Below are 12,169 nucleotides of genomic sequence, written 5' to 3' on the forward strand. Positions count from 1 at the left end.
ATTCCGACTCACAATCTGTCCACGTCTAAGTATTTAAAGTACCACATGCCAAGTTTTCCTCAATCTACCAACGCTTCTATTTCGAACAACATTCGCGTCGTATGTTTGTTTTTCCGTTCTTTCTTCACTCATTCGTTCCACATGTCTGAACAATCTCAACGCACCCTTCTCAATTTCATCGATAATGCTTATCTCAGCTTTGCATTTGTTCTGTATTCCACCATCCATTTTGCTACGAATTCTGTGTGGTCATCCTTCTTCTGCCGACTCCATGCTTCACTTTCACGCGTCAGGGTTGGTACCGGGACTCTGTCGTCCACCGCTAGACTAGGATATTCTTTTTAGAAATGTAAATTAACCTAAGAGCTGCTAGTGCGTTAGAAATAATAAAATATCCCAAATTCCCGCTTGTTTTGACGGTCGAAAAATGCCTGATCGGTCAAGCGAGCCGGGAGATGCTATTTATTTATTTTATTACTCATTTACAAATTAAGTCGTTGTATATTAAAGTATTTTTGTGTAAAAATAAATAAGCTGTAAATAGATTTGGGTGGATGTAAGTATTATTAATGTACCATCACATGCAAATGTATTTCATATCTTTAAAATATTTTTTTAAATATTATTTTTTGACATTTCAACAAAGATGAAGAAGAATATGAAAGACTGGATATTTATTTACAGGGCTTACGACCGTCATAGGCTGGTTTAAGTGATCACTTTACACACGTGTAACACTCACCAATTATACCCATGTTTTTTTTTTTAATTTAAAGGAATAACCCGCAAAGCGTCTATTTTAGATGCTTGTCTGCAGGTAGGATAGTAAGGATAGGGAAGGTAAACGTGAAAAATACATCACAAACACCCAGACCAATTGAAAATAAATCTTTTTTGAATTCATTTTGCAATTGGCGGGAATCAAACCCGCGACGCCAGTTTCGCAGTCAAGCGTCTACCCAACTACGCCACGGCGCCTGCCATTGACAACCATACTACTAAAATTCTCGAAAGCTCTATATATATATATGATCCAATTTCGAAGCATTGTACAAGAATCACTAGAATTTTCACGAGAGACATCTATTGGTGAGATGGAGAAGCTTTTTTTATTGAGCAGAATCTCTTATATTTTTATGTGACTTCCATATTCTTCTTCATCTGTGTTGAGATGTCAATAAATACTGTGAAAAATAACTCCTATAATTGGAGATAATCCAGATTTGTGAACAAGTATTTGGACACACAAAATGTTGTTTATTTTTTTAAATTATAATAGTTATGTTTTTGTATTTATTTTTTACTGTTGTTATTGTTTTTAGACACCTAACGTTACGCATACTGCGCCGAGAGCTCCTCTCCCATGTTCATTATAATATTTTGTGATTTAGTCAAATTTTTGTAAATATGGATGACATTTTTCCAGGTTATTTTATTTATTTATTTATTTTTGTACCAGGCTTGATACAGGATGCGTCAAAATAAATATTAGCAATTTTCTCTCTCTCAATTACATATCTGGCATGACGAGATTGCTTTAAAACAATTGCTGTTTGAATAAAATTTGCTAGCAACCAGTTTTTAAAACAAATCAAATGAATTAAACAAAGAAATTTCACAAATGAACCACTTTTATTATAATAAGAGTTTCTGCTCCATAAAAAGCTTCTTTCATCTCATCATAGATGTCTCTAGTGAAATTCAAGCAATATGTTTTGAATTTGAACAATATGTATACAGAAGTTCCGAGAATTTGAGAAATGTGTTTGTAAATCATGGGTAGAATCGCTTAAACCAGCCTATGACGGTCGTAAGCCCCGTAAATGCCCAGACCTCCATATTCTTCTTCATCTATGTTGAGATGTCAAAAAATAACACTTTTAGTTTAGCGTGTATTTGAAATTTATATATATATATACCTGTGGATCTAGATATACCAAATTTTTATTTATAGTTAATTTTATTTGAAGTTGTATTGTCTCCGATATTTCGTTTTTAACCTGTCCCGGAGTATGACCATGCGCAAGTCGTTCAGACAAAACTTTCCTCAAAAGGGTATGGGCGTATCTGAACGCCCGCACTTATAACTAAAGCCCAGTGACATTTATTTCTAAAATAGCACCTGTACTGCCATCTGTGCTTGTATTCAAGCACTAAAATCACACTTTACATATTATTTTTCTGGTTTACCCACGACATATTACTTAAGCCCGTGGTTAGTGTCGCGGACTCTTAAGTCAGAGTTTCTCGGTTCAAACCCACTCTACCACAATTTGCTACCTATTTCTAATAATAAGCCACTTAGGCAGGCTCAGAAATAGTATGAAATTGATATATTTGTGAAAATAATAAAAACACAAATATTTCTCTTAAAAAAAAACAAACAAACAAAGTTTGCGTGATGTCATCGTGATGACGCTGTCAAAGAAAACACTTGAAATAAAACATGAATAATTTTTATGTATTATTTTTTGACATCTCATCAAAGATGAAGAAGAATTATTTGCGGTCGTCAGCCCTGTAAATGCCCAGACTTCCATATTCTTCTTCATCTTTGATGAGACGTCAAAAAATAATATGAAAATAACTCCTGTAATTGGAGATGATCCAGATTTTGTCAACAAGTATTTGGACACGCTCAAAATTTTGTAAATTTTTATGTACTCAAATCGTGTTTGCTGGTGTAAATATATATTTTTTAAGCAAATACAGTGAAACCTTTCGTAATAAGCACCATTTCGCATGAGTTACAGAGAAGAGACCAGTACCCTTTTCACGACATTAACTTGTATCACACACATGTGTGTGATTGATATCCAGGATTTGGACCTCACATACTAATACACACATATGTGTCACACACATCGCTCACTCCTTTCAAGAACGTCATAAATCAAAAATTGTCGATTTTCAGTTGTGCATGTTTTCAGAATGCCCAGAAAATGTACTATATCCCAGCAAAAGTTGCATATTTTTAACTTTATATTTACCCGCTACAGGGCAGAAAGTGTTTTTTTGAATTTTGAAGAAAAGGTATTGTTTAATTATTTTTTTAAATTTACTAAATATTTTTCAAATGGAGAACAAACCTTCAGGTTTTACCTAAAAAGATCTGTTGCACAGTAAAACGTTCAATAAGTGGCTTGTTATTTTTTTCTAATACATTGTATTATATTTTTAAACTTTAAAAACGTTCTCCTGAAAAATCAAGTATTTTGATTTATGACGTTCTTGAAAGGAGTGAGCGACATGTGTGTGATTGATATCCAGGATTTGGACCTCACATATTAATACACACATGTCGCTCACTCCTTTCAAGAACGTCATAAATCAAAAAACTAGATTTTTCAGGAGAACGTTTTTAATGTTAAAAAATATAATACAATGTATTAAAAATAAATATCAAGCCACTTATTGAACTTTTTACTGTGTATCTGATCTTTTTAGGTAAAACCTGAAGGTTATTTCTCCATTTGAAAAACATTTAGTTTATGAAAATAAAAAATTAAACAATGCATTTTCTTCAAAATGCAAAAACAACACTTTCTGCCCTGTAGCGGGTAAATATTATGTTAAAAATATGCCGGTTTTGCTGGGATATAGTACATTTTCTGGGTATTCTGAAAACATGCGCAACTAAAAATTGACGATTTTTGATTTATGACGTTCTTGAAAGGAGTGAGCGATGTGTGTCACACACATGTGTGTGGTTGATATCCAGGATTTGGACCTCACATGCTAATATAAGAGTTTCTGCTTAATAAAAAGCTTCTTTACATCTCACCAATAGATGTCTCTAGTGAAGTTCTAGTGATTCGAGAACAAGGTTTCTAAATTGGTTCATATATATACAACTTCCAAGAATTTATGAAGTGTGGTTGTCAATAATGGGTAGAATTGGTGAATGTTACACGTGTATAAAGTGTTCACTTAAACCAGCCTATGACGGTCGTCAGCCCCGTAAATGCCCAGACTTCCATATTCTTCTTCATCTTTGATGAGATGTCAAAAAAAAATCATATTAACTTGTAAGTTGGGACAAAAAATGTTTTGTTTAGCAAGTAAGATTCTGGAATGTTTTATGCTTGTTATAAGAGGTTCCACTGTATGTTCTTTACAGCATCGACTATGATTAAAAATTTTAAATAGTGAAAATAATTTAAAAGACCTAGTTTGCAGAAACTCACTCCCGGACAGGTTAACACGTTGCATGCCAACTACGAGCGAAAAAATGTAAAAAGAAGTACAAAAAACACACTTATTTCATTTATGTATTTATTTTAAATCAAACACAGATTTTTTGAGTCTACTAAGTTGTATTTTATTAACAAAAAACACATAAAAAATTATATTGTGACAATTGTTTCGCCTTGTTAGGGCATTATCAAACGAATGTCAATGCCCTAACAATGCGAAACAATTGTCACAGTATAATTTTTTATGTGTTTTTTGTTAATAAAATACAACTTAGTAGACTCAAAAAATCTGTGTTTGATTTAAAATAAATACATAAATTAAAATGGAGTTCTACAAATTAAACGCCAAGTCAATAAATACACTTATTTCACACTATTGCTCATAAAAATCTAATACAAGGCATTTTTATTTTATTTTGGAAGCTATTTTCCCAGTGATTTTCTAATATCCCGGTTTATCTGATCGCGTTGATCGAGACTTCTATATTTATGTATTTTTAATAATCCGTTTATGCAGGGCTTTTTTCCATGTACTGCACCAGAACAGTGTTTTGGCACTTTTTTTTCAGATAATTTTTTTTTTAAAAAATCAAAATTAATTAGACCGAACAATGTTTGCGCTTACGTAATTAAGATCTATATTTATATAAATCTTCAAAATGATAAAATAGAATATAACTAACTAACTAACCATCACGCCGCTTCCCCGCAGGGGTAGGCAGAGAGAATCGAACGCCACACCACTCTGTCTTTGCAAACATTCTTTGCCTCTTCTACATTCATGCATCTCCTCATACATACCCGACGATTATTACGACTCCTGACCCGGCCGCTTTCAAGTATTTGACATACCTGATTGTGCCAAGTTTTCCTCGGTCGTCCTCTGCTTCTTTTTCCAACTACATTCGCTCCATAAATTTGTTTAACCGTTCTTTCTTCACTCATACGCTCCACATGTCCAAACCATCTCAACACACCTTTCTTAATTTTATCGATAATGCTTATCTCAGCCTTACATTCTTTCCTTATTTCATCATTCGAACATCTATCAAACATCGTTTTGCCACACATTCGTCTGAGGGATCGCATTTCGACTAGAATATATATTCGATAGATAATATAATCATATTCGATAGAATATTGTAATAAATATTTTAATGACATTTGAATTTATATTTTTTTAGTAAAAAACATGACATGAAGTGAGTTTCGGGACCTTATTTGTTTTAATAAAAAAAGCCCTGCGTTTATGTATGTAGTATTTGTATACTTTTCTTCCTTCTAAGTTGAGAACCTCGGTGAATAGGCTCCCAATTCAGTTTTGTCAGATTTAAAAATATTCTTAGCATGCTTCAGCACTCGCCCTATTATTCATACATCATACCATCATTCTACCTTTCTCTTCCGAGTCTTTTCTCCCTCTCTCTTACTCTAATACATTTCAATGTTTTTTATAAACATTTAAAACAAAAATTACTCTCATTGTATATAAAAATCCGCCTCCGTAGTGTAATGGTCAGCACGCTCGACTACCGTTCTGGAGGTCCCGGGTTCGATTCCCAGGGGTGGTCAAATAAATACAAGTGATTTTTTCACTTTAATATTTATTCCATATTACCCTGAACTGGTACCTGAAGCGGAGGGCTGATCACCTTTCCTTCGTGTGTTAACGATCAATACAACACTGCCTTTGTATGATGCAGTGCCCTATGCACCATTGGGGTGCGGATTAGGGTTTGAATGAATGTATATAAAAATAACTCGGTTCAGACGCGATGGTGTTTTTATGGGTGTCATTATTGCCAAATATTAGGCCAAGCCGTAGTCCTTTGACATACATAGCGTAGTTTAATTTATAATGATCTTAACGCGAGATTATCCTGGGAAATCGTCAATTTGATGTCACACTAAAAACTGAATGCAGGTTATATTGTTTATTTTTTGGGCATTCACTTTATAGTACGACATGATTGAATTATAAATAAAACACTTGTTTTTTTACCACTTTAGTACTAGGGCGAAGACTGACCGGAGCGTTTGGTCGTAACGTAACATATTACAATGCGAGCATTCAGGCAGTCAGTACAGCGAGTCGAGCGCTCCATCCATAGTTTCAAATGCTCGCTGATGCTCGCCGCGAGCGATGTTACGACATTATGTTACAACGAAATGCTCCGGTCGGTCTCCACCTTTCTGTTGTTATGACTAGTTGCGGAAGCTACAGATGCTTCCATCTACGGCAGTGGTTCTGAACTTTTTCGAAGTCGGGGAGCGCTTTTGATCATAAGGAAAATTCACTGTACACCAAAATGAAAGATTAATAAAACATACAAACAAACGCATGTTTTTAAAGGTCTCGATTTGATGTATTTTACCATATTTACAACTTTGTCTAGTACAGGTTTTAATACAAATGGCAACTTTTTGGACACTAAGTGTGTAACAGAGTTTTTTTTGTTGTTATCAAGGGTCACAAATCCTTTCAATGAACCTACCGTTGGGGCACCGTCTGTACAAATTCCTACACATAACTCCCATGCTATTTTCAACTGTTCTAATATGATGATGTATGATGATATATGTCCGCCTTCGTAGTGTAATGGTCAGCACGCTCGGCTACCGTTCTGGAGGTCCCGGGTTCGATTCCCAGGGGGGTCAAATAAATTTAAGTGATTTTTTCACTCTAATATTTATTCAATATTACCCTGGACTGGTACCTGAAGCGGAGGGCTGATCACCTTTCCTTCATGTGTTTACAATCAAGATAACACTGCGTTTATATGATGCAGTGCCCTATGCACCATTGGGGTGCGGATAAGGGTTAGAGAGATGATGATATAGATTCAAAGATAACTTGTCCTGTCGAACGCTCGGTAAGTTCCTTGCAGCACAGGAATTGATTCACTATTTCATTTTCATTCATGAAACAAACAAATCCTACAATAGTACATATGCTTTCCCGCTATGTCAGTGGACTCGTCAATTTGCGAGGCAAAATGCCGATTGAAAAGTTTATTGGGGATTGTTTATTGGCCATCTAGCCATTATTAAGAACTACTGGTCTACGGGTTTGAATATAAACTGTTTATATTCTAACCCATGGATGGAAGCATCTGTAGCCTCCGAAACTAGTCGTAACAATATAATACTCAGCTGGCAAAAAACAAGTGTTTTATTTATAATTTAAAAGAAGGTTAACGCTCAAAGTTTGGGTATCCTATGATATTTCCACGGCCCGACAACCCACCGATTTATTTCTTAGTAAATTCCATACTGTTTTTATTTTATTAATCGCTTTTTGAAATCTGATCTACTCAAATTGTTTCATTACCAATGTCTTCAATATTTGTCCTTAAATTGTTATTTACCATTAAATTTATCTTTATTTTTATTTAAATGAAAATGTACTAACGATATATAGGATAATAAATTTGATGTAAATATATGTGTACTCACCAAGGCTGGATGATTGTGAATTATCATGAAATATCTTGTAAGTGGAATCCGTATAAGAATGAAGAATTGTTATATAGTATAAAACCTCTTAAACTCGTGACAAGTCATTCGCGGGTGTGTGCATGGATTGTAATGTGGCGAGTCACTCGTATATCCAAACGTGAATTGCTACGTAACAGGTCACTCGAGGATGTAAATGTGACGATTCACTCGCAGACACAAACTTGAATTGTCACATCGCAAGGCAGTGGGTGCATTTTGCAAAAATAGCAAATTATCGCAAGATAAGTCACTCGCGAATGCATGAGTTGTCGCTTGACGAGTCCCGGGTTTAAGCACGGATTGTCTCATGAGTAGACGCTCAAATCTGACTAACCAGATGATGGAACAGTGCAATTGTGTCATTTTGTGATTTGTATTGTATTGGTTTACGTTCTTGCGAAGCTCGATGAAGTATTATAGTCATTATTCTAGAAAGCTGCTTAGATCGTCATTAATCCTTCAAAACCGTGTGTCCGTTGGGAATTTCGCGCTTTGAATCGCCTAAATTTTCTGCGAAAGAAATCAAATGTCGGGTTGTGGTCCCGTGGTTAGTGTCGCGGACTCTCAAGTCAGAGTTTCTCGGTTCGAACCCACTCTACCACAATTTGATACCTATTTCTAATAATGAGCCGCTTAGGCTCACAGAAATAGTATGAAATTGAAATATTTGTGTAAATAATAAAAACACAAAAAAATAATGTTTGGTAACTTCTTACAAAATGCTCATGTTTAAAACCGTAAGCAAAAACCTATTTTGTCTAACCTTTGTAAATACTATACATACCATATTAATATATTAAACTGTGATGTATTTTCTTGCATTTTTTATATGTAATCTACCAGTAACTGTGTACTAGTTAGATCCTGGCAACTATCACCACCGTAATATCGATGTGGTTTTATATTTTAATTAAATCAATCTTTCCTCGAGGAAATTTTGATTAAATATGAAACCTCTTTTTAAATGTCTCACCAAAGACAAAGCATCTTTTGTATATGAAGGCAATTTAGAAGTCTGGGCGTTCATAGGGCTCACTACCTGACATAGGCTGGCTTGCGTGATGTTTGAATGCAATTAGATAAAAATTAAAAAATTCACAAATTCACAAAAATTCTAAATTCAGGTCAAATTAAAAGTATGTAAATTGAAGTCTGCCCCCATAGTGCAGTGGTCAGAGTGTTTGGCTACCGTGCAGAAGGTCCGGGGTTCAATTCCCACGGGGGGTAAGTGATTTTTCACTCTTATATTTATTTAATATTACCCTAGATCGATGTTTGAAGAGCCACCTTTCCTTTGTGTATTTAAGGATCAAGATAACACTGCCTCTATACAATGCAGTACCTTGTGCACCATCGGGTGCAGATAAAGGTCATTAATCAAAATTGAAATAATATTTAAAGTTTTTTCTAATAGATAAAAATAATTTTGTAAGAACTGTCTCCTATGGTTGGAAATGGAAAGCTATTCACTTCACAAAGTTGTCACCAGATGGCAGTTCTTAAGATACTGCATATATGCAACTTCCGAGAATTGAGGCGATATTGATGTCCAATAATGGGCAGAATTCCAAATGTTACACAGTGTTACAAGTGATCTCTTAAGCCAGTCAATGCCAGATCGCGAGCCCCGTGAATGCCCAAACTTTCATATTTCCTTAATACAGAAAGATGTCTCTTTTGAGACATTTAATATACTTTTGTATATGGCTCCCAGGTGATAAATCCAGTGTTTGAGTGCAATCTGATAATTTAATAATAATTCTAATATATTAACCTGTCGGTGAGGGACTTCTTACAAACCAAACTGTATGAGTATTCTGTTTCAATTTTTGTCTTTTTCATACAATATTGTTTAACACGTTGACTGCCAACTAGGAGATAACTCTAGGATTGCGTTTTTTGCTAGGACGCCGACTAGGAGTTATCTCCTACTGTGTTTACTTGTCATATTCCCGCAGCTACCATCCAATTCCTAGAATAGTATAGCAGTGCTAATATGGATAGGTGGTACATGAGAAGAGAACACAACATCGATGCTGGCTTACATGAACAGAAAATTTAATCATATATGTACTATAATTAGAGTCTTTAATAATATAATATGATTAAATGAAATTGCTCTGTAATGTAATGGTAGCCGCCTCTGTAGTGTAATGGTCAGCACGCTCGGCTACCGTTCTGTAGGTCCCGGGTTCGATTCCCAAGGGGGGTAAAATAAATATAAGTGATTTTTTCACTGTTATATTTATTCAATATTACCCTGGACTGGTACCTGAAGCGGAGGGCTGATCACCTTTCCTTCATGCGTAAACGATCAAGATAACACTGCGTTTATATGACGCAGTGCCCTATGCACCATTGGGGTGCGGATAAGGGTTTTATATATATATGTAGTGTAACGGTCAGCATGCTCGGCTACCGTACTGGAGTTCCCGGGTTCGATTCCCAGGGGGGGGGTCGAATAAATATATGTGATTTTTTCACTCTAATATTTATTAAATATTACCCTGGACTGGTACCTGAAGCGGAGGGCTGATCACCTTTCCTTCATGTGTTAACGATCAAGATAACACTGCGTTTATATGATGCAGTGCCCTATGCACTATTGTGGTGCAGATAAGAGTTTGAAAAAAATGAAATTGGCTGTTTAAACCGAAATTCTGAAAATTGCCGTGACGGTCAACATGTTAACTCTACTTAAATTTAACACATTGTTATCGTGCGGTTTTTGCATCAAACCCGACCCTAATTATACTCTGACAGTCTGCCGCCCGACCCTCAGTATACTAATCACAAGTAACCGCAGCACCCAATTCCCATCTGTACGATGTTTATCGGCGTCTCTCGCGCTCTACCTAAAGTAAGCAAATAGAACGCTTATAAGCGTCTCCCGCTCTCTACCGACAATATGTAATTGACGCTTTTAAGCGTTTCCCGCAAACAATGTTTTAAGACGTGAAACTACCCAAAGCGGTCCACAGATGCCACTATGAGTCCTATTTTTCAATAAATTAAACAGTCCTCTAATTATGCATCCTCCATACTCTCCGAAAGGTTAATAAAAGACATAGTTTATATACTTTGTAAATATATTGTAAAACTCGAATTATGAAATTTCGCCCGCCATTGAAAATATTGATGTAAATTTGTGTATTATCTGTCTTTGTACGTCTGTCAAATTATGAACAAATCTAATTTTAAAAAATTAATATTTTCGTTCCATTGTATGTAGTGTATATATTCCAAATCCGTGGTGAAATTTCCATATAATTTTGTTGATTTAAATTATATATTTTAATTTATTCTTTTTATCTGGGCATTATTATTTATAGTTCATTTGTTAAAAATACGAGTGGTTTGTATTTCTTGTTATAAGTGTTAAATTATAGAAGGAAGTACCAAGTTTACGTTTGCTGTTTTTTTTTACATTCTGTTGTTTTGTTATATTTTTGTACTATAAACAATTTTTGTTTAATATTTATGCAAATAAAATGATATAAATACTTCTGTGTTTTTTTTCACTTGGTTCCGTCTCTGATGCGCTGCCGAACTTCGTAATATATTTTGTAACCTTTTGTTTCTCAGGTGAACGCTTTTAGATTGAATATTTTATTCAAAGAAGCCGAAGATATCGCTCACTCCTTTCAAGAACGTCATAATTAAAAAAACTTGATTTTTCAGGAGAACGTTTTTAAAGTTTAAAAATATAATACAATGTATTAAAAATAAATATCAAGCCATTACTGAAATTTTTATTGTGCAACAGATCTATGTAGGTAAAACCTGAAGGTTTTTTCTTCATTTGAAAAATATTTAGTTTATTTAAAAAAAATAATAAAACCATACCTTTTCTTCAAAATGCAAAAACATCACTTTCTGCCCTGTAGCGGGTAAATATTAAGTTAAAAATATGCCTCTTTTTCTGGGATATAGTACATTTTCTGGGCATTCCGAAAACATGCACAACTAGAAATTGACAATTTTTGATTTATGACGTTCTTGAAAGGAGTGAGCGATATGTTAACCTGTCTGGGAGTGAGTTTCTGAGGAAAAAAACTGTATCTAAGGGGGTGAGTTTTTTTTCTACTACTACTACTACTACTACTACCATCACGCCGTTTCTCCGCAGGGGTAGGCAGAGAGAATGGAACGCCACACTCTTCTGTCCTGACATACACTCCTCGCCTCCTTCACATCAATACACTAGACATGCCCTCCGATTACGCAGACTTTTGACACCGCCAGATTTTAGGTTCTGATTGATCTGATCGTGCCAAGTCTTTTTCGGTCGTCCACGTTCTGTTTTCCCTCTCACATTCGCCACATATATTTTCTTAGTCATTCTCTCGCTATCCATTCGCTCCACATGTCCATACCACCGCAAAGAACTCTTCCTAATCTTTTCAATTATTCCTCGTTCAGCCTTACATTCCTTTCTTATATCGTCTATATATATATATATATATATAGAAAGA

Source organism: Brachycentrus maculatus, unplaced genomic scaffold (assembly GCF_059751285.1).
Source record: "Brachycentrus maculatus isolate JH-2025_06_01 unplaced genomic scaffold, ASM5975128v1 h1tg000136l, whole genome shotgun sequence".
Lineage (NCBI taxonomy): Eukaryota > Metazoa > Arthropoda > Insecta > Trichoptera > Brachycentridae > Brachycentrus > Brachycentrus maculatus.